This window comes from Monodelphis domestica, chromosome 8 (assembly GCF_027887165.1).
Source record: "Monodelphis domestica isolate mMonDom1 chromosome 8, mMonDom1.pri, whole genome shotgun sequence".
NCBI classification, from domain to species: Eukaryota; Metazoa; Chordata; class Mammalia; order Didelphimorphia; family Didelphidae; genus Monodelphis; species Monodelphis domestica.
The window spans coordinates 168413278-168436910 of NC_077234.1; the positions used below are offsets into that span (position 1 = coordinate 168413278).

At 36.9% G+C, this 23633-nt stretch overlaps 1 protein-coding gene across 2 annotated transcripts in view; it reads right to left on the bottom strand.

The window, feature by feature from the left end:
* The window catches only part of FGF14 (fibroblast growth factor 14), an 861172-nt gene that overhangs the window by 450257 nt on the left and 387282 nt on the right, over nucleotides 1–23633 (bottom strand). Inside the window, exon 1 of one of the 2 annotated variants that reach the window (XM_016425355.2) lies at nucleotides 17352–17571. The exons of the other annotated variant lie outside the window; for it this stretch is intronic. The gene's annotated coding sequence lies outside the window, so the exon portion shown is untranslated. Of the gene's footprint in view, nucleotides 1–17351; nucleotides 17572–23633 lie in introns of those variants that run through there. 2 annotated transcript variants of the gene reach the window in all.

Consider the following 23633-nt stretch of genomic DNA (forward strand, 5'->3'; position numbering starts at 1 on the left):
TGGGCAAGTTGCACATCAGATAAGAGGACTGAGAGGGGTGATAAAGAGAAGAGGGAGGGCCTTATGCAAAAAACACCACCAGTCTCCCCAGGTATTCCCCAGAAATCCACAGTGCTCTGCACCTTATAGCCAATTAGTCATGTTCATTAAATTGGATTTTTGATTATACATTAAAAATGATCACCACTGAATATATGAGATTGAAAAAGATATATTGAGCTGCTGTTCATTTCTAAGAAGAGCCTTCCCTAAAATAGCAAAAGAACATCCAATGAAAGCAATCCATGAAGGAGCTAGAAATGTTCTTTACCAAAATGAACATTAATTTTTTTATTCCTTACAGGAGAAATGAGACATGTTGATGACTGTAAGTTCAATATTTTACTTGACTTTCTCACAAATGCAATAATGTAACGAAGATGGGGCATTCTTGATTGACAGAAGGTAGCTAAGAAAGGTGAGAAGTAGAAAGACTGAATGTGATTTGCTTAGGATTGAGAGGATGGGGTTAAGGTTCAAAGAGAAAATCAAGAGGAATACAACTGTTTAAATTCACATTAGCATAAAGCTTCCCCAAAGGCTAAGAATTAATGTCAACTGTGTGATGGCTTTCTTCAGGATCGTGAGCAAATGGTAGCTGCTCCCTTAAGCCTAATTCCAGGATTTTTTTTTTTACTGTCCATGTTAGCACTAAAATAGTGAAAATGAATGAAGTAGATATTTGCTAACATGGTATGATTTAATAATCCCTGAAAACCCAAATTATTACTCTACATGGCCTGCCAAATTGCTTGAAATTTCCATCTTTAGCCTTTCTCTTGAGTTATAGGAATTAAATATCCTTATAAAAATGCATATCTATTATGAAAGAAGAGTCAATCATTAACTTTTCCTAATTAAATCTCAGTTTACCCATTTACAAAAAGGGTATAGAACTAGATGTTTTTGGAATTTTCCAATTCTATCAGTCAAAGCAATAATAGAGTTCTAAGTGAATGAACCTCTTTACCTTCCAGATAAGGAAACTGAAGACTACAGAAGTCACAATCATAGAAGTATATATACATTTAGAGTGAGAAGGAACCATAGAGGTCATCTAATCCAACTTCTCATTTTACAGATGTGGAAACAGGGTAGTTAAGTGAATTTTTCAAGGTCTCACACATAGTAAAGGGTGGAGGCAGGATTTGAATCCACATCTTCTGACCTCAAAAGTAGTATTTTCCTGCTTCCTCTGGAATCTGTAATGTGTACTAAAGAAATGGATTTGGCTACCTATCAAAAGGAGCAGAGGAAATAAGACAAAGGACAAATGTGAATATCAATGGACAGGCAATTGAGAGACCACTTCTCAGATTCCCAGGTTCCTCTGATATAAAATAAGAGTTTGATCTCCAAGACCCAACCATCTATGTGTTCACTATAAGAAAGTATTGTTAGGAAAGGGGAATAGAGTGTGAAAATATTTAAAACTCGGGCCACTACCCAGTGGGGAGAGAGGAGGAGGAAATGTTAGTTAGGCTCCAGGGTAGCTAGAGAAAGTTCAAGGGCACTTGGCCAGGAAATACCAAGGGACTGATGTATTCTCCCATTCCCCCAATGCATTGCAAGCATGTTTCCCTGTTGTAAGCAGGAGTTATCTTTCATAGATATTTGCCGGTGCTTTATTTAGTGGTTTGCAAACCTTTGGGGAATTGAAACAATGATCCAAGTGGTTCATGTTAAAAATTACTTATTATATATTATTATATCATATATTAGTATATTTAATATAATACGTATATCCTATATTACATTTAATTATTGCATAATCCATTTAAATAGTAAATAATTGTAAAGATTATGTTTAGTGTTATGTTAATTAATAACTGGGGATCACAGATTTAGAGGCTGAAGGGTCAGTTTTCAAAGGCCCACGAATCCCACTTCTCATTATTTTAAAGTTCAGGATAGAAAACCAGAGAGACTAAGTATCAGGTTCATAAAGACTGTAAGTGGCAGAAACAGAAATGGAAGGTAGGTCCTCTGATCCCAAATCCCTCTTCCTTGAAACTGGTATACCACAGTGCCTCCAACATTGAGCGAGATGTGCCAGTGCCCCAATATGCCAGTACCTGGGTAGAAACCCGTTACCTATGGAGATAGGGGGAGGATGAATGCTTCCTCCCCAAGAGGAATCACCTCTTCAAGATTGATAGCTGGTTTAGGAGACAGGAGACAGAATGCTCTACTTGTAGTCAAAAAGACATGAGTTTGAATCCTGTTTCAAATTATTTCTAGGTATGTGACTGGACAAATCACTTAATCTCTTTCGGCCTCAATTTTATGTGAAAAATTAGAAGGCAGAACTCTATAGCTTCTAATGGCCCTTCAGCCCTAAATTTATAATCATTTTATCCTTTGATTCCCTTTCAATATTCAATCATGTGGTGCAAACATCCTCCAGGAAACCTGCTAGGATGCTCTCATACTAATATGCTACGAATAACCTATGATACTCCCTAGTTCGAAATACGTGTCCCATTATGACTATACCCAAGGTTGGACCACCATCTGTGCTGACATTCACTACCTTTCAATTATAGTTGCCCCAGGTGAAAATATTCCTGTTTCTAACTGTCTTGGTACCTGGAGGAGAATAGAGATTTCAAGGAGAGGGCAAGATTAATTTTTCATGATTTTAGAGAGTACTCCAAACAGAGATCATTTTTAAATGGGACCTAAGCTAGACAGTTCTTAGCTCTATCTTTATCTCTGTGCTAGTAAGCACAGGCTTGCTAACATTTCAGTAACTATTAAAATCTATGCAATCGTAGAAATGCAAGAATTTGTATTGTTAAGCCAAAATATGCAAAAAGCAAGATCTTGAGAAAAAAAAAAGTTATACTCCCCCCATCCCCAGCCACTGTATAAGGAAAGAAACCCAAGCTCTTTGGTGAAAGAAGAAAATATAGATATCTTCTCATTTCATCACAAGGGATGCTTCGCCTAAACTTCTATTTCTTCACTATTTTGCCAGGAACAGCCCTGTCGATGGGCCAGCATATACCTTTTCTTTTTTTTTGTGGTTTCTTTTCTTTTTTCCCATTTGAATTAGTTTATTTCAGCATATACCTTTTGAAAATAATAATATGCTTTCACTTTTGAAGATATATATACATATATGTGTATATATATATATATATTTAATTCATCTTCTTAGAATTGATACTAAATATCAATTCCAGGTAGAAGACCAATGAGGGCTAGGCAATTGTAAAGTGACTTGTCCAGGATCACAGAGCTAGGAAATTTCTTAAACCAGATTTGAACCTAGGACTTCACATCTCCAGGCCTGGCTGACTATCTACTTACTGAGCCATCCAGTTGCCCCATAGGTATAATTTTAATAATTATTTCCTGACATTTTTATCTATGTTCTCCCCCTCCCTCGTCTCCTTTAGCAAGATGGCAAGTGCTATGATATAGGTTATATATGTCCTATTATGCAATATATATTTCCATGTTTTTCATGTTGTGGAAAAAAAAACTTCATGGAGGAAATAAAGTGAAAAATGGTATACTTCAATCTGTCTTCGGGGTCCATCAGTTCCTCCTCTGTTGGTGAATGGCCTTTTTTTGTCATGAATCCCTTGGAGTTGTCTTCGATCCTTGCATTGCTGATAATAATAATTAAGACATTCACAGTATATCATCACATATTATTGCTGTTCCTGAATAATAGCTTTTTACAAGAAAATGTTGGAGGATTCTTAGTGAAGAATTCAACATCCTTATAAATTAAGTGATCTACCTCTTCAAATTGGTGGATGTTGCAATGGAAAAGGACATTGGAATGAAGGTAAAAGAATCTGGGCAGAAATCCCAGCTTGACCACTTACTGATTGTGCGGAATTACATGAGTTATGACCCATCTCCAAGTCAGTTTCTTCCTTTGTAAAATGCAAGAGTAGGACTTGGGGGGGGGTCTTTAATGTCCCTTTGTAAATCTATGATCCTATGATTTGTATAGATATAAAAGCATTCTGTCAATTCAATAATTTAGCAAACATTTATAAATTGAAATGTGACAAGGAAAACGAGACAAAAAGAAACTGCCCCAGTGGAGTTTCCACACCATCAGAAGCTTACAAGTATAGCACTCTCCCCTCCCAACAATCCACCTCCCCAATACACATTCTGTATTCAGAAACTGAGAACTCCTTTTTTTCTAAGTGTAGACTGAGAGTTGTTCCTTCGATGTTTCTTGTTTCTTTTTTGTTTTTTTAACATGCCAATACAATTTTTATTAATCATTTTCTGACATTTTGCAATCCATGTTCTCTACCTCGTACCCCTTCTCCTACGCTAAGACAGTAAGTAATACGGTATAGTGTGTCCATGGGTTTTTATACAACACATATTTCCATTTTCATCTTATTGAGAAAGCAGACATAATTACCCCGTGGAAAAATGCATGAAGTAAATAAGGAGAATAGAAAGCTTAATCTGCATCAGATTCCTTCACTTCTCCTATGTGTCTATATAAAGTTTCAGGAAAGTGGAATGACTTTTTGCAGCTCCCTACATGCTAGTGTGGTCCAATCCAAGACATACTTAATGCATGCTTTGGGGGGATGGAATGCTATATAGACAGGTTCTGCCTGTGTTTTTGACAGAATTCATTATATTTTTGAGAGAATCAGCTTCAGCCCAACCCAACAACATCCAGAATCATAAAAGTAAGGAACTCACGTCAGGCAGGAGGCACAAGACATTAATTATACAACCTCCTGATGGGACCCAGAATGAATGAAAGGGCCAGCTGCCTCTTCCCTTTCCAAGTTACTAAAGCATGCCGATCCACAGTAAAAACTGTTTCCTTCCTAATACGCATCTGTCAAACAATGCTCTGGGGAGTGTTTAAAGCCACTCCAAATGAGCAGAGTGATGATGATCAGAGAACAATAACTGTCTCCTGTGTAAGCCTCACTATAGGACCAATGATGCTCCATGGTAGCTAAACCTAGAGGCAGGGTAAAAGGCTTGGACCAGAAGGCCCTGTGCTCTGCTCCTGCTGGCATTAGCTGAGTGTAGTCAAGTGAAGAAAGCTGTAGTAAAGGCCTGAGGCTGCTAAATTATCCATCTATTGGCATTCTGTATGGCTTTTAGGAGGAGAGAGAGGGAGGAAGGGAGGGAAAGGAGAAAAGGGAGAAAGGAGAGAGGGAGAGGGAGAGATGGGGGAAGGAAGGGAAGGAGGAGAGAGAGAGATAGAGAGATAGAGAGATAGAGAGAGAGAGAGAGAGAGAGAGAGAGAGAGAGAGAGAGAGAGAGAGAGAGAGAGAGAGAGAGAAATTGAGAGTGAAGGGGGATAAGAAGGAGAGAGGAGAGATAGAGAAAAAGAGTATGCACAATGATGGCTCTCTATAATAGTACTACATGTGGTCCTACACTGCTAGTTTCATTCCATCCAGGGATATTCTACATCACTGTATGGTGACTGCTGGGAATTCTCTCTGGATCTGGATCACTAGGTTTCCTTTTATCAAGTCAAGTGCTTCTTTTTAGCTTCCCAGCTTACACTTTCCTATGTGGAGCACAGGTGGATATTTGCATAGTTCTTCCTCTCAACCCCTCAGTCCCAGCCCCCAACCCTTTCTGGAAGCCCCTGTCTCTTGCCATCAACATTTAGAATGAAAATGTAACTGATGGACCCATATACTGCACAGACATAATTACCCCAACTTTGTTTCCTTAAGATACAAGCAAGAACTGTCATTTATTTCCAAGCATCTCCTGCAGAATTCAGCCAGGATTGTTCAGCAAGTTGAGTGCAAAACTCAGGCTTCTATGTCAAGGGAGAATGTGACAGCATAGAAAGCTGCTATATTCATACCAATTAATAATTCACTTTCCCTGCTTTCCATTGAAATATTTATACACTTACATAATGCATATAATTAGCTTGATGGGATTTAGAAAGAGAATCGTAAAACAAGCAAGATTTTGTCCAGAAGAGAGTACTCAAATAAGATTGTTTATTACAAATGACTAAACCTGCGGTGTTGAAAAAGCTTATTGGCTTAAACTCATTCCTGGGCATCCTAAGGACATATCCACTGCCTTCAGGATCAACCTTTACTCTCTTCAGAGCAGATAGTTACCTATTGATGGGATTTTAATGCTTGGAAGGTACTCTTGTTCCTCTCAAATTTCCTTCCTCACCCATTTACTGATCCATGAAATTCATTTAACGGGACCTGAAGTCTCTCTCTGAATAATGTTTATATCCAATAGCTTGGCATTCAATTTTTTTTCTAATCTGCATTTTCCATCCTGACCTCACACCCTGACCTTCATCATATTATCATAATAGCTCATACATACATAAATGTTTATGGTTTGCACAGTATTTTACATGCTATCTTAGTGAATCCTTACAACAACCTTCTGAGGCACCATTAGCCCCATTTTCCAGAAGAGAAAAATGAGACAAATAGAGGTTACTTAAATTTGCCTAGTTACAAAATCAGTAGGTGTCTGAAGTAGAATTTGTACTAGGTATATTGAGAGCTAGGCTTAGAGACCAGAGGTCCTAGGTGTAAATCTGTCCTCAGATACTTCCCATGCAATGTGACCCTTGGCAAGTCACTAAGCCCCCATTGTCAAGCCCTTACCTCTCTTCTGCTTTGGAAGTAAACACATTATTGGTTCTAAGACAGAAGATAAAAAGAAAAAAGAATTTGAACTTCAAACTTCCTACTTCCATCTGTCACTATCTACTACACCAAGCAATTATGTATTATATTTAAACTAGATTTTTCACTATTCCTAGAGCTCATCTTATATTTCAACCACTTTGTATAGTTGTCCCCCATTTCTGAAAATGAATTATCTGTCACAGGAGATCTTTAAGTGGAGTCTGGATATGCCCACTTACCATGTCTTGGGATATTCTAGAGGATTTCCAAGGACATCTCCAATTCAAAGATTCCAAGGTGTGCCCACAGAAATTCCTGAATGTACATTTTATTTTCTGGATGTTTATACTATTAGCAGTTGTAACCACATTGGCTATTTTCTTACCTCAAAACTTTGAAGATCTTCAGATATTTCAAGAGCAGCAACTTATTCATGTCTGTACCCCACTGCCTATCACAACACAATTCATGTTTGCCAAGTAAATGTTCCATATTGGATGGTAAGAGAAAAAGAATAAAGGGAGAAGATGTTACTGAATTAGAAAAAATCACATACATTTTTTATGAATGGAAAACTGGTGTAGGAAAGCAGAGAAGGGAAGAACGAAATATGGATATTTGAGTCAGAGCAATGTTGGGGGAAAATAAAAAAAAAGAATATTTGCTACCAAATGAAAACTCATGAGCTGCCACTGTTGCTGACCCACTCTTACATTCTACTTCCCCTGGAGATATGGTTTAGAGAAGAAACCTCTTCTAAACACCAAGTCAATACTGTTCACCTGAACTTCATTTCTTATTTTTGATCTCTCTCAATTTCACTAGGCTATTTAGATTGGGCAGTGTGGAATGCCTTATTGAGACACAATATGTTATGGAGGTGAGGAGAGGGCCAGAAAACAACTATTTCAAACCAGTAAATCTGTTCTGTGGCCCATTAACATGTGTTTGTTTAAACTATGCACTTGGAAACAAGTGATATGGGATATTCCCCATTGGAAAATGATGAAATCTGATAATAATGCTTATATAACGAGAAGCAAAATTATTTTAGAATTACAGAATGCCCTATATAGAGATGGGAACTAGAACATTGATATGTGTCATGAAAGATTAAGAAATCTAACCAAGAGATGGATGCAAAGAAATTCAGTGGCCTGGGAATTCTGATTTGAACCCCATTGGAAATTTAGTGAACTATAATTAAGGTAGACTTGAAAAGTGGACTACATGTCAAAAGTGTCTTTGATATCCAAAACGTATCATGTTGTTTTATGATAAACAAGTAATATTTTCAAACTGTTCAAAATAAAAATTGTGAACTCAAAACCAAACCATACAAAAAGTAAGTGATTTTGGAAAAAAAGACACATATATATATATATACATATATATATATGAAAAGTTTTTTGAAGTGTAAAAAGTTGTATGATTTATTGTATGTCAATAAATTTAAATTTTACTTTGTCCTAGTTAACTTGAAGCCACTGCCAATAAAAGTGAGTAGGGATTATTGTTGTTATTCATACTGACCTCTCTGCGGGCTAGAATCCTGCCCATTTTTCAATTCCATCTCAAATGGCAAAAACTCTATGAAGACTTTTCGGGTGATATTGACCCTTCCAGGCTGAAATGCTCTCAGTGACTTGTGAACTCTCACTGCATTTTTATTTGTTTGTTTGTTTATGCATATTTATTATTATTATGCATTTTACTGCACATGGAAAGGATTTAAGCTGTTCCATAGATTGTCAAACTTGAAACTATAATCAAATATTATAATAAATATTATTTTTTCACTAAAATGGAAAAATTGACCTAGATTATCCTCTGGCATATATGCCTAAACAAAGTAGATAATAATTTGGGGGGGGAAATCACCTAATAATAGATGTTGGTGGGTTTTTTGTGCCATAAGTCTCTCATCAGAGTATCATTTTGTAGTAATTTCAGTAATTCATTTTTGCCATAACATCTGATAACTAGTAACTGCTACCACTCTGGTATAAGACCTTATCACTTCACATCTGGATTATTGTAATAATGTTCTTGCTCTTCTACCTGCTACAAATCTCTCCTCATTCCAGTCCATCCTCTACTCAGCTATCAAAGAGAAATTTCTAAAGCACAAGTCTGACACTATCGCCTCCCATCCTCCTCATACAATAAACTTCAGGGACTTCCTACACTTCTAGGATGAAGCATGAAATCTTTGGTTTGCCATTCAAAGCTCTTCACAACTTACATGGCTATCCTTCTGGTCTTTAAGACTTCTTACATCTCATAACCTCATTCTCTTTGTACCCAACTTGACTTCAGAAACATATCGTCAATCCAATGACACTGGCCTCCTCATTGTTCCTTGCACGTGCCATTCCATTTCTCATCTCCAGGCATTTTCATTGGGTGTCTCCCTGAAATACTCTTTCTCCCCTCTTCTTGCTAGCTTCCGTAGCTTTCTCTGAATGCCAATTAAAATTCCACCTGCTGTAGCAAATCATGTTTCAATTCTTGTGCCTTCCTTTGTCGGTTTTTGCCAATGTATGTTGTATTTCCATAGCTGTTGCTGCCCCATTAGACTGGAAGAGAATAGGGACTATCTTTTGCCCTCCTTTACATCCTGAGCATTTAGCACAGTAGCTGGAACAAAGTAAGAGCTATTGACTGAGTGACACAATTACTGAGCTATAAAATTCTTAGATCTAAGCTATTTCAACTGAACCTCACTTTGTGAGGCATGCAGAGAGTTGCCTGCCTTCTTTATCTCTATATACCAAATGAAATGAAGTCTCACAATGGATAAGCAACTCATCCAAAGTCATACTGGTTTCCCTTGGACACTCTAAATGTTAAAAGAGTTTCAGATGGAAAAGAAAGCAGGAAAATACCTTTCCTTCCTTGCATTCTTGTACTGCTGAGGAAAAGGTGGCCCTAGGCATCAGAGGCCCATGATAAGGAAAGACCCCTGAGAGATATTCATTCCCCTTGGATTCTTCCCTAGATTTTGAGAGGGACACAGATATACATCGACCGGTTAAGCTCTGATACCATTGGGCTATAATCTAGGACATCTACTTGACACCTAAACTATTCCTGTCACCCCTTGTGTCTTTGGGACAGAAAATATCACTCTAGCCCTGGTCAGACAACAAATATCTCCCACTTCTGCCTAACCTCATTCAATCCCTTCTTTCTTGGTCATATAGCCCCTGTTGTCTAAAAGGTAAAAGAAGCCTAGAATCCATCTCCTCTAGGAGGCAATGTCCACTCGTGTCTGTCTCCCAACCTTCCAACATTGCTACCAAACTAATACATTTATTTTTTTATTTCTAAGCTAAGTTTTGGAGCCTTGCATTCTTGCAAAGGGAACCTGGGGTTCATCTCAAGTTCTCCCACAACAATACAAGTAGTAAGAAGCAGAGCAGAAACAAAAACTCAGTATCTAATTTCAAGTCTGATCTTTCTTCTACACAAAGCAGCACATTGCATTATGGGAAGATAAAGTGAGAAAATCTAATTTGGAGTCTCAATCTTTACAATTACTAGTATGGAATTCTCTTTACATCATTTTTCTTAACTGTAAAATAAGAATAATAGTATTTGAATTTGTTTCTATCATTCTTTCAATCAACTATTATTTAAAAAGCACTGATTATATGCAAAGCACTGGAGATATAAAGACAAAAAAAGAAAATCTCTGATTCCAAGGAATTTACAATCATTTGGGAAAGAGAAAAAGCAAAATTTATGCAAAATAAAGATTGCTAATTTTTATGAAGGAGGTCACTAACAACTTGAGAAATATAGGTCTAGCTGAGGATGTAGAGAAAAAAGGGTACTAATATTTATTAAGATTTTATTATGGGAATAGCTTAGATGGCTCAGTGGATAAAGAGCCAAGCCTTAAGACAGAAGGTCCTAGGTATAAATCTGGCCTCAGATATTTCCTAGCTGTGTGAACCTGGGTGAGTCACTTTACCCTAGTTCCTAGCTCTTACTGCTCCTCTGCCTTGGACAAAAGGTAAGGGTCTAAAAAAATAAGAGAGTTTACTCTGAACTAAGAGTTTTACAAATATTTGAGCTACATTTTAAAAAGGGCTCAGTAGAGTAAGCTAGGTATTCCAGGAATGGGAGCTAGCTTTGTAGTACCGATTTCACAAGATGATTCCAAGGAAATGCCCTGGTAACTGTAAAGCAGTATACAAATAGAGGTTAATATTATCATTTTGTTATGCTGACTCTATGTGATGTATATCTATGTTTTAAAAAATAATCTCTTGCCCTCATACATACTACACATAACTTGATACTAATTTGGAATATTGTACTTTTTATATTCAAGCCTAAAATTTAATTTTTTGATAGAGATCAGCTTGTAGAAACTCCATTTTCTTCATCCCTTTCACTTTAAAAGCACTGGCCCTATCTGACAGTCAGTTTTCCTTCACCTAAAGGAGCATTTTATGGGGAAAATGATGAAATGGAACAAAGTATTCACCTTCCACCATCACAAACATTTCTATGGACGTGATTGCAAATGGCCCTTTTCCCAAAACATAGCAATTGTTTTCAAATCAACCGATCCTCATGTTGAAAACAAGTGGTTTCCTCTAACAATGAGAGGGACTCAAGGTGAAAATGAATTGAGAGGAGAAGCAAGGAAACATCTCTCAATATGAAAAATTGATAGGAATAAGTCACCCAAGTGGAATGCCCTCATGTTTTCTATACAATATAAGCTGAATGGCAAGCTTGGAGAAAGCTTCAAAGAGGAAAGAATGGTTCAAATGGTTTAGAATAGCATACACTGTATCTAAACGTGAATGAAATCAGAAGAGGAAAGAATCTCAAAGATCATTTCATCTCCTACTATCTCCCACACTTAGTCCCAGGGCTATCCTTTTTAATGATAGGCCCTCTATACCCAGCGAACCCTAGTCGTGCCTTTTTAAAATTGAAATGTATTTATTACATAAAAATACCCAGGTAACTTCCTCTTTCCATTCCCTGGAGCCATTTCAAAAGACATCATTTGACAAAAAGATATATATATATATATATATATATATATATATATATGTATGTATGTATATAGGAAATTTGGTCTTGCTTGCCATTATGCTCTCTCAAAAAGACCTTACTGTTTACCTCATGAACCATAATCAAACAAATACTGTCATGTTGCTTCTGGAAAAGATATGTCAGACCCTTCTGCTTGGCCTAACTCACCATTCCTATAGTTTTCCAAACTAAAACATCCCTCCATGGCCATCACTTTCCTTTATGTGTTGTTTCTCCAAGATTTGAATGTAAGCTCCTTGAGGAATAGAACTGACTTCCTTTTGCTTTTGAAACCTTACTGCTCAACATATTGCTTTTTCCACTCATTCATTCAGCTTACAGCTGAGAAAAATGGAGGTTCCAAGTCATCCGATGACTTGGTCAAGCTAATAGGATCCAATTTTGAAGCTGAAAGTTACTGACAAAGTTACACAGGAAACTGAAGTCCTTTAAATGCCAATCAATTTTCTTTGAAATTTAATTATATACTATAAAGACTCTCTTTACTAATAAGTCTGAATTATCACTCACAAATGCTTGACTTTGGTGAAGTGAACCGATGAGCAATGTTTATACACACATACATAGACACAGAAATATTTTAGATACGTGTCCACATGAGCATATCATACACATATGTTTACTCTGATATAGAAATATATAATACATATTATATATTAACTAAAGAAAGCAGCTATCTACCCCATTTTCTTTATGGAAGACCACTTCCCCTTAGGTTGAACTAAATAGCCAAATGGTTGGAATGCTAAAAATGGCATTCTTGCAAGTGACACTTTTAGTCAAGCAGTGACCCAAGAAATAAAGAAACAACCAGAAGGGAGGGGGGGAGGAGCATTCATTAGCTTCCAGAATGCTGACATTTATATAGGAAGACTCCTATCGGCCACTAACTCAAAGGTAGGTTAGAGACCATACAATAGAAGACCAAAGTGGCAAACCTCTGGTGTGAAGAGAAGGAAAAAAAAATGTGTATTACCCTCAATAAAATGACAAAGCTTGGAATCATGGGATGAAAAAGGCCACACACTAAGTTAGTAACAGAAACTGGATGAGAATTCAGACTTCCTGGTTGCCTAAAGAATCTCTTGTCATGTGTACGTGTGTGTATGTATACACGAGACAAGGAATTGTGTGTATATATATGTAATATAGTCAAATATGCATAGTCATATGTACATAGTAAAATACATGCTCAAATATAGATAGTCAAATTTAGATTCAAATATACATAGCAGTCAAATGTACACAAACATATAATACTATGCTACCATTAGAATGAACAAATTCAAAAGGCCTAGAGAATTTCATTTTCTAAGATTAGTCTCATTCAAAAGGGTGCTATCAATTACTGTGCTCTTCCTACAAATAAGGATGACTGGGAGAAAAGGCACAGGACTAACCTTCTTACATACACAAGACTCGCTGGTATGGGCCTTTACCTGATCCTTAGTCAGTCATTATTTAACGCCTGTGCCCCAGGCTGCTCAGAGGGTGCCATCTTGTACCTGGGACAGACCACCCTGACAATCAGAATATTGAAGGCAAATATTAGTGCACAATCAGAATCACCATAGGGGAGAATGAGAGTCTGGGAATACTAACGTGAGATTTAGGCCAGCATTGTTCCTTCAAATAATGTGGTTCTGTGAAGAATTTAACAAAAAAGCAGAGCAAAGAAGTAGATTATCTTTTCTATAAGCTGCATACTAGAGTCTGAATCGCTTCTGAGACCCCTCAGCAAAACAGGGGAGACAGTGTTTGTGTTTAGCTCCATGCAATTTCCCTAACCTTTATTTGCCTCCTCAAGCCCCATGTTCCCAAGTAATATCTCCACTACCACCAAGCAAACTCTCATTCTTTGAGCATGATTTAGAACAAAGGAAATCGATTACATGTATTTACAATAAATTAGGAATTACTATTTATTTCCACTTAAATTTTACAGGTCTCTCTCTAACTGCTGAAATTTGTGTCAATAGAATAAACTGAATTAAAGTATATAAGTCAATATGTCAAACACATTTTGAGAAAATAGACTTCTCAGGGGGCAGGTAGGTGGCTCAGTGGATTGAAAGCCAGCCCCAGAGATGGTAGGTCCTGGGTTCAAATGTGACTTCAGATACTTCCTAGCCAGGTGATCCTGGACAAGATACTTAACCCTCATTGTCTAGCCCTTACCACTCTTCTGTCTTGGAATCAAGATGGAAGGTAAGAGTTTAAAAAAAAATAAGGAAAATATACTTCTCATAAGGGCAGCTACATGCCATCATGGATAGAGCTTTGAATTTGAAATCAGGAAGACTTATCTTCAAGAACTTAAAACTGGCCTCAGACATATATTAGCTGTGTGACTGTGGACAAGACTCTTAACCCTCTTTGCCTCAGTTTATCCATCTGTAAAATGAGGCAGGGAAGAAAATGGCAATCTACTCCAGTATCTCTGCCAAGAAAATCCCAAATGGGGTTGGACATGATTGACCAACAACAATAGTAGCAATACTTCTCAGAGTATTTTAAATGTTATAAAAAAAAAAAGATCTGAATAAAACAAGCTTCATTACGAGTGCTGCAGATTACAAAAGCTCCAATCTATAGATACCCAGTTTGGTCTGAGACCCCAAGGTTTAAGCCCTACAGATGTTATAAGCATGGGCAATACCTCAGGTGTTCTGCGTGTATGGTCAGAACCGGGGTCCTGAAAAGGGTTTGCAAAATAGACTTTAGGAATAGATTCCAGTAATAGGGGTTATAATTAGGGTATCCTCCCTTTTCTCCTTCATTTTCTTGGTTGACCAAGTCATGAAACTGCAGGGCTAGGGCTCAGTTTCCCCACGTCACAACCTCCAGAGTGTGTGTGGCACAATAAGGGAAATGTACAGACACTTTCACCATTGCAGGGGCTTTTAATATGATTTATTTTCCTATTATATCTTATTTAAATCAGAGTTATAATTTTTCAAACTATTGGAGGAATCCTTATAAGTGATTAAAAGCAATTTAATCAAATTTATTCTTACAAATAACAACAATAATAAATAATAATAATAAAAAGAAGTCTGTTTCACACAAGTATAAAACCAGCTCTGCTTGGTCCTGAACCTCAGAGAAGTAGAAGAGAACCAGAGTAGCCCTCACCCCAACTCTAGTTTATTGGGACACACCATAAGATCTAACGTGGTCTTTTATTCATTCTGCTTTTCTGAAAAAATGATGTTAGTTCCCTAATCCTACAGGGCAGAAGTCTCCAACCGACTAATACAGCTTTCTATAGTTCAAAATGTTTCACAAGTTGACAGGAGATCACACTTATTGCCACCAGAAATCCCTGACAAGGAGGAGACATACTGATGGAGTCTGGTTTGCAACTGTCTGGGTAAGTTTTGAGGATGACCCGGAACTTATCGAACCATGAGAGACTCTTATTATCAAGTCATTAAAAAGGATTCCAATTCATCATAGATCCAAGAGGGGCCACCCTGCTTCAAAGGATTAGATCCAGAACTAGAAAATTGCTTAGAGATCATCAAGTACATTCTCTTCATTGTACACATGAATAAACTGAATCCCTAAGAAGTTGATAAGAGTAATAAAGTTAGTAATCAGTAATCAATCAACATTCAACACCTGCTGTGTGCTGAACAATGTTGTAAATACAAACTAAAAATAAAACTATCATCCTTTCAAAGATCTGTATTCTACTAGAGAGATACACATACATAAATAGGCAAATAGGAGATACATAAAAAATAATTAGTAGAGGAATGGCTAGGTGACTTAATGCATAAAAAGACAGGCCTGGAGACAGGAGGTCCTGTGTTCAAATCTAGCCTCAGACATTTTCTAACTGTGTGACCCTGCTCAAGTCACTTAACCTCCATTGCCTAGCCCTTACCACTCTTCTGCTTTAGAACCAATACATAGTACTAATAATTCTAAGACAGAAGGTAGGTGGTTTTTGTTTGTTTTTTAAGAACTTGAAGAGGACATTAAAAATGGAAAGAAATAAAAAAAGTCATCTTGAAGGAAGTGATACTTGAGCTGTCACAAAGGGAAATGCGGGTTCTAACAAAGAGAGATGAGAAGAAAGAATATTCTGAATACATCTGAAGAAGTTTGGGTAAAGGCAAAGAGGCTAGAGATGGAATGTTCTACGAGAGGATCAGCAAGAAGGCCAGTTTGGCTAAAATATAAAGTGAATGAGGGAGAGTAATATATAAGCATCCTGGAAGTACAGGCTTGAGCCAAATAGTGAGGAGCTTTCAATGCCAAACAGAGGGGTTTACAATTATAATGTGGAGCCACTGATGTTTCTTGAGCAAAAAGGTGACATGCTCAGGCCTGTGCTTGAGGAATATACCTTTGACAGATGTTTGGAGAATGGACTAGAGAGGGACCAACTGGATGTATGGAGAACAAATAGGAAGGAGGAGGAAAGTGATTGAAGTAGCAGATCTCGGATTTTAAATCTGGGCCTCTACATTCATATCTGACATTGGTTAAATTATTTTTTTCTTCCTCAATCTTCCACAGAGTCTTCCTTCTCTTATCTCCCTATAATTGGATTTTGGATTAAGGTCAGGGAATATAGAACACTGATATGAGAGGAGAGCCTGGGATATATTCTTTATAATCAATGAATAGAAAAGAAAAAAATCCTCAAAAGAACAAATACAAAATAGAAATATTATTAACAATGAAATAATATGCTTTAGACAATATTATTCATCTAGAGGATCCATTTTTTTCAGGGAATGTACTAAATTTATGATCTAACTACTTGTCCTCTAAAAAATATATCATGCCTGAGTTCAAATCCTATCTCAGATACTTCTTAGCTGTTTGACCTTGGGCAAGTCACTTAATTTCTGATTGTCTGACAAAAAAGGATCTATGGGAGAAAGAAATAGCCAACCACAGAAGCATCCTTGCCAAGAAAATCCCATGGAACCCTCTAGGAGAATGGAAGGAGAATAAGAGGGAAGGAGATGATTTAGAATACAAAACTTAAAAACAAGCAAACAAAAGTGAATGTTCAAAAACATCAAAGAAATATACAAGGATACTTGAGGGGTTGGAATGAAAGAATGAGTAAGTTTACAGCAAAACTTGTGATTAACCAACCTGGAAAGTAAACAAACAAGCATTAAGTTGCTAAACAGTTGCTAAAAATATCATTATATTTTATCAGTGAAACAGAAGCTGTGGCACCATATGACAGGCCAACTTCAGTCTTCCTGGCGTGGTAATTCAAATTGCTACCTGCTTTCAATAATAATGATGATCATCATAATAATTAACATAGCTTACTATATTCCAGGCAATATGCTAAGCACTTTGCAAATATTATCTCCTTTTATCCACCGCTGCCCAAGATGGCGGCGCCCTTGCACGGTGGCCAGTTTGGCTTGCCGGTGGCTGTCTGGAATCCCAGAGCTGCTGTCTGCCTGTGGTGGCGTCCACATCACAGAGATTTGCCTCAAGAATTGGTCGACTCAGGGACAAGTGGGTAAGCTGGTGACCTAAGAATAAGCCTACCCTCTGCATTATATCGCCCATCGCAAGGGCTGGCTATCCTTACATAAGACTAACCTGGATGGAGAGCAGGGAGCCATGGACAGGATGGTGGATGATGTCTTCATTGGAAAGTTTGTGTAAGGCACCTTCCCAGAATGCCTAGCCTACCACGTGGTCCTAAGAGCATATCATCTGCACCTTGAAGCTATATCCCGTGCCCCTCTCCAAGATGTACTTCCTGGTGGACTACAAGGAGGCACTGCAGAAGGTGCCCACCAAAAATGTCCATTTAGGGCGCTCCACCCCCCCCCCCCACCAATGCTTCCCTGGACAGAGAAGGACCCTAGGTGCTCAGGGAACTTGTTCATCGCTCACACCATGGCTCCCCCTGGGGCCTGTGCCGCAGGTGCGTAAGAGGAACAGTAGGGGTCAGTGATCTCTGTTACTGTGATTTCTTGTTAAATTAATATTTATAATTTATAATATTTCTAATAAAACTTATGGTGTATTTCCGTTCAAAAAATATACCAAATGTTTCTGGAAAGTAGGTTGCTTAATTAACCCAATTTTACAATAGAGAAAACAGAAAAGCTTAGGATAAGTGACTTTCCCAGGGCCACACAATTAGCAGTTGTCTGTCTTCCCATCTCTGAATCCACTACCCTATTCACTGCACCACTTAGCTGCCTATCCCTTTCTTCATTTCCCCCCATTTTCTTCAATATTATACAATTTTAAATAATTGTTTTCTGACATTTTTTGATCCATGTTGTTTCCCTTCCACCCTCCCCCTTGACCCACTTCAAGGCAGCAGGTATATAAGTTGTACATGTGTTATATAAAATACATATTTTACTGTTCTTTATGTTGTGAAATAAGAGCCGTATCCCTTACTCTAGCGAAAAATTCATGGAGAAAAGAGAGTGAAGAATGGGATGCTTCAGTCTACATTTGGATGCCATGGTTCCTTCTATGGCCATGGAGAGCCTGTATCATGGCAAGTAGCTGGAGCTGTCCTGGTTCCTTGCCTTGCTGAAAAGAGTTGTCATTTCCAGTAGATTGTGTAAACCTCAAAATTCCCTTGTAACAATTGTCTTAAGTTTTCTCCTCCCTGTGAGCTAGTCATCAGTCTTTCCCCAAGGCTTTAGGCCAGAAGAAGCTACATGCAGAGGCCTAACGAATCCTGTCTGCTGCCCAACCCTAATTATTATCATCAAATGTCTCTGTGAGGATGTGTGTAAATATGGTCCAGGGCCAGACCTGAGGAAAACAAGCAGCACAGGATTGGACCTCCTAGAAACTCAACTTGGAAACATTAGTATCAATGGAATAATCTGTCTTATAAATTATTATTCATTTAGAGGATCCATCCATTTTTCTGAGAACATAGTCAATTTATGATCTAACTCCTTGTCCTCTTAAAAAAAGATCTTTCTTTTCCAACAAGGGAATGAGTAACTTAGAGTAGTTTATTAGCTTTCCCTTCCCCAATGCATTTTTTAGAAAAAATCCTTACTTTTTTGTCTTAGTAACAATTCTAAGACAGACCTGCAAGGGTTAGGTAGAGTTAAATGACTTTCCTAGGGGCACACAGCTAGGAAGTGTCTGATGCCAGATTTGAAGCCAGGTTTTCGTGACTCTAGGCCTATCCACTATGCCACCTCACAGCCCCCCAACCCAACATTATATATATATATATATATATATATACATATATATATATATATTATATATATAACATTATCAGAGACCCCCCCCCAAAAAAAAGGAAGATTCAGGAACCTCTAAGTTGGAATTTTCAGACAGGAACTTGGGACAGAATATAAGGCACAGCAGGCAGAGATGGGATGGTCTTTATACTGAAATCACGTCCTCTTATCAGGCCTTGTTTCTAAACATCTAAAAATCATCTTTGAAATTATATCTAAAGGGCAATGAATGCTTGGTGTACCAATACGCATATAGGTAGCATGAACTAGGGCCTGTATTTTCCATTAATGCAATGCTAGGTGTACAACCAATGTATCTTCAACTATAACTTACACAAAGAAAACACTTTAAAAAAATGTTGTCTCAGCTATTTGGTTCAGTTGCACTGACATTTTCAACTGAGGAGTCCTCCAAAATTTTTGCAAAAGGACCTAGAAAAAAAAAGGCTATTATTTCTTTTTGAAATGTCAGCACACAAATAATTGGGTGCCTTGTGATCTACAGTTGAAGGTTAGCATTTCACATTTCTTACTGAAAAACAAAGTGTTTTTTTTACCTCCAGCATATCAGATAATGGCTATTTTTTTTTTTGTGGCAGAGATGATGTTGTAAGTAATTTTAATAAAAATTAAGTAGGTCTGGAATGGTGGAATAATGAGATGTTCTCTCCTAATCATTCAATTGACCGTGGGTGACCTCTATTGGAGTCAATTAGATTTTTTTAAAAAGAGGAATCACTGACCTATTTTATATTTCTATTGCAATTTCCCAGGATTCAAAAGAATTAAAGTGAACAGATTTATCATCCTCATGAAATGAAAAAGAATCACTCATTAATATCATTTGAAGATTTCCCTCAATAAGTCCTATGTCTGACTGTCAAAATCCACAATAAGAAGACTTGCTTTTGTTGTACTTACTGGTGTAATTAAAGTTATTAAATTTCCAAAAGCATTGCCCTGACATGAAAAGATTATGATCAATCAGCAAGTATAGGTTGATTACAGGATGTTAGGCACTGGGATAAGGTGAAGGAGTTATGATCCAAAATGAAATAATTCATCCCCAAACTTACTCTTTTAGTTCTTCTATATAATATTAAAACATAACTAAGGAGGCCATAAGACCTTTAGAAATTATTATGTCTTTCCACCAACGGTCAGCTGATACTTTTCTCTGTCAACACAAAGATGCTAAAATTAAATGTGAACTGCCCGTCATCCTGTAAATTCAGTTCTTGGATTGGTTTAACGCATTCAACCAGAGTGAGTTGGGTATTCTTAATAACCTGAGAGACAGCTGGCTTAAAATCAAGTAATTTTCCTTTTACGTAATCAGTGACATAATCAATTCATATTTATTTACAAACATAAACTGTTTCAAAGCTTTAAAATTTTTATGTAAATATTTATTTAGTAAGTGCTGAACTGAGAAGACCAAAAAAAAAAAGAGTTCAAGACCTCTGCCCATAAGATTTTATATTCTAAAGGAGAAGTAATGGACAAATGAATTTTATAGAAGTGCCATAAAATTAGGTTTGGGAAGCAGTTTATACCATGGGTCAATTTCAAGAATATTCCAATAGTCTTCTAGTTTTCATTACAAAAAGTCCATTTTACTACAAATTCTCTCTTCATTTTTTATATCCTCTCTAGTTTATATCCTCTCTGCCACCAAAAAAAAAATATATATATATATATATATATATTCTAGTAAACCAATGCAGTGTGACTTGGCTGACACTTAGATAGCTCAATAATTTTTTTTCACTTTGCAATGTATAAAAAGTATTCTTTTTTGTTGTTGTTCAGTCATGTCTGACTATTTGTGACCCCATTTGGGGTTTTCTTGGTAAAGATACTGGAATAGTATGGCATTTTCTTCTCCAACTCATTTTTCAATTGAAGAAACTGAGGCAAATAGAGTTATATGACTTATGTAGGGTTACACAGCTAGTGTCTGAGGCCAGATTTAAATACAAGTCTTTTTTGACTTAAGCCCTAGAACTCTAACCACTGGGTGACCTAGCTGCCCTAAAAAGTGTTCTAATCATAGCATATTCTTAGTGTTAGATAATTTTATGGTGAACAAAGATATTACACTTTACCATGAAACATTTGTGAAAGCAGATCCACATATTTGGGTAGGATATTGGCATAGGAAAAAATTGCCTACCAGTTGACTATTTAAAGTTCATGGTTTGTAATTAAAAAATAACATAGGTTCATTGTATCTAGTGCTTTTTAATCCTCATTCAATATTTAGGATACTTTCTTAGGAGAGTTATTTGTACATGAAAATTATTTATGTGAAAATGTTAACACCCAAACCAACCCTCTAATACATACATATATATATATATATAATTTTTAGGATAATTTTAAGTTTTTAAAAGATATGGTACACTTGAGAATATTTAGACTACCTACACATTTTCTTCTACAATGAAATGTTTGAAGAGAGTCACTTCTATAGCACAGATTGTTCTAGTATTCAAATCACCTAGTTCATTGGCTGCCATGAAGTCCTTTTGGTCCTGTTAGCTCATGTTAGCATGAAGTATAGGCAGCCACATCATTCTAAAACTTGGACACATAGCTCACCTTCATTCCTTATTATTACTTATCAGTAATACCCTGATACAACAAGACTCATTGACTGATGAGTTTTTAAAACAATTCGGATCACCTTTCAAAGTTTTGGGGGGGGGGGAGAAAAGTTGAAATCTAAGCTAAGCAAAAAATAGAGACCAATCACACACACACACACACACACACACACACACACACACACACACACAAATTTCAGTTTCTTGAAATTGAAATGCTATTCAATCAAAGTTAATGCAGTAAGGATAAGAAAGAAAGCAGGTGATTGGGAAAAGTATCTTAGTATAAATTATCTAATGAGGGGTTAATATCTCAGATAATAAGTAAATATGTAATATCAAAATTATTCCCACTGAATGAGCAGTAAAAGATGGATAAACAATTCTCTAAGAAGACTTATTAAGTGTTATTAACAACCATATGAATGAAGGGGAGAAAACAAAGGATAAAAATATTTATTTTGCCAAGCACCAGGCAGAGTGCTTTAAATATATTCCCATTTGATTGTCAAAACAATCCTGTAAAATGCGGGGGTCACTCATAATAAGACTAATGCTAATCAAAACAACCGAGAATTTAGTGCACACCTAGTCAGTTGACAAAGATGAGAAAAAATGGGAAGAGTCAATATTAGGAGGGTTGCAGAAAGACAGGTACACTAATTCAGGTGTTGGAATTTACATAGGCCTAATTATTCTGCAAACGAATTTGGATTTATATGGGTAAAGTAACTAAAATACATATACCTTTTAATTCAGAGATTCCCAGTGCCAGGCATATATCCCAATACAGTAATAAGAAAAAAGAAGGTAGCATATATGCCAACATATTAATAGCAACACTTTGTAGTAGCAATGAAGAAACCAAATAGATAAGCTAGTGATGAGATATCTCTCTCCTAACATTCAATTGTTGATCATCAGCTGCCTATTAGACATCTAGAAGTAGATGGTCTGAATTGTTAGAAATTATTAATTTATTGGATGAAGGCTTAGGGAGATTTACATCAAACAAAGTGAATAAGGAAGAACTAAAAGATGACAATATACCTGATGATTATGACAACAAAAATGGAAAGAATTCATGAATATTGTAGAAATCTGACCAAGCTTGGCTCTAAATAATGTATATTGCAAAGGTGGGGAATTATAAACATGGGAAATAACATGGCATATCAACCTTTAAAAGAAACACATTGACTAGTCTTGCTGAGCTGTTTTTCAGTTCTACTTCCATTTGGGATTGGGGGCAGCTGTCCCTAAGAAACTCCGTGGGAGCTATATGGAGACTGGATTTTGGGGGACATAGAATTGACATATTGGGTTGAACAGTAGATAGAACAAATTTCTAAATGTGTCAAAATTGTTTAGAAAAATAATTTTCAAATCAGTACTCTACACAGGTGGCTTAAAGAAATGACTGAATTCTAACCAGGGATTCTCTATTTGGTTTTTATCCGACTGCCTTTAGATAGGTGGAATGGCTCAGTCTCTCTGATTTGGGGTTAAAAAGGATTGCTAGTTTTCCGTCATGAAAGGTTTTCTGGTTACTGCACCTAAGCCCATGGGACCTGAGATGGCCAGCAGATGGCTGAAGAACTAAAGCTCAGAAGATAATAGCAAAGAGAATCTCAGTCATCATGAGACAAGCAGAATTGATGAACAGATATAGCCAGCCGAGTCAACGTGATACCCATTGGAGAGCAAGTACATAATATGCAGCACAGAGTAGATTATGAGCATGATCATAAATTCAGAACAGATTAAATAATCCTGGCCATGTGGGGACCCTAACAAGGGTGACCTGCATGTATGTTCCTGATCATAAAAGTTCTCTGTGCATATGCCATTCCTCATTGGTTATGAGGTAACCTTTAGGAAAATATACCACATATGTACATTTCCCCATTGTTATATTTGCTATGCTGTTTGATTAAATATATAAGTTTGTTTTGAAGTAAACTAGTCTCTGACCTGATGGTAAGTAAGCAATTTGGCGAAAGCTCATGAACAATGAATTTTGAGTATCTGCTTATCCA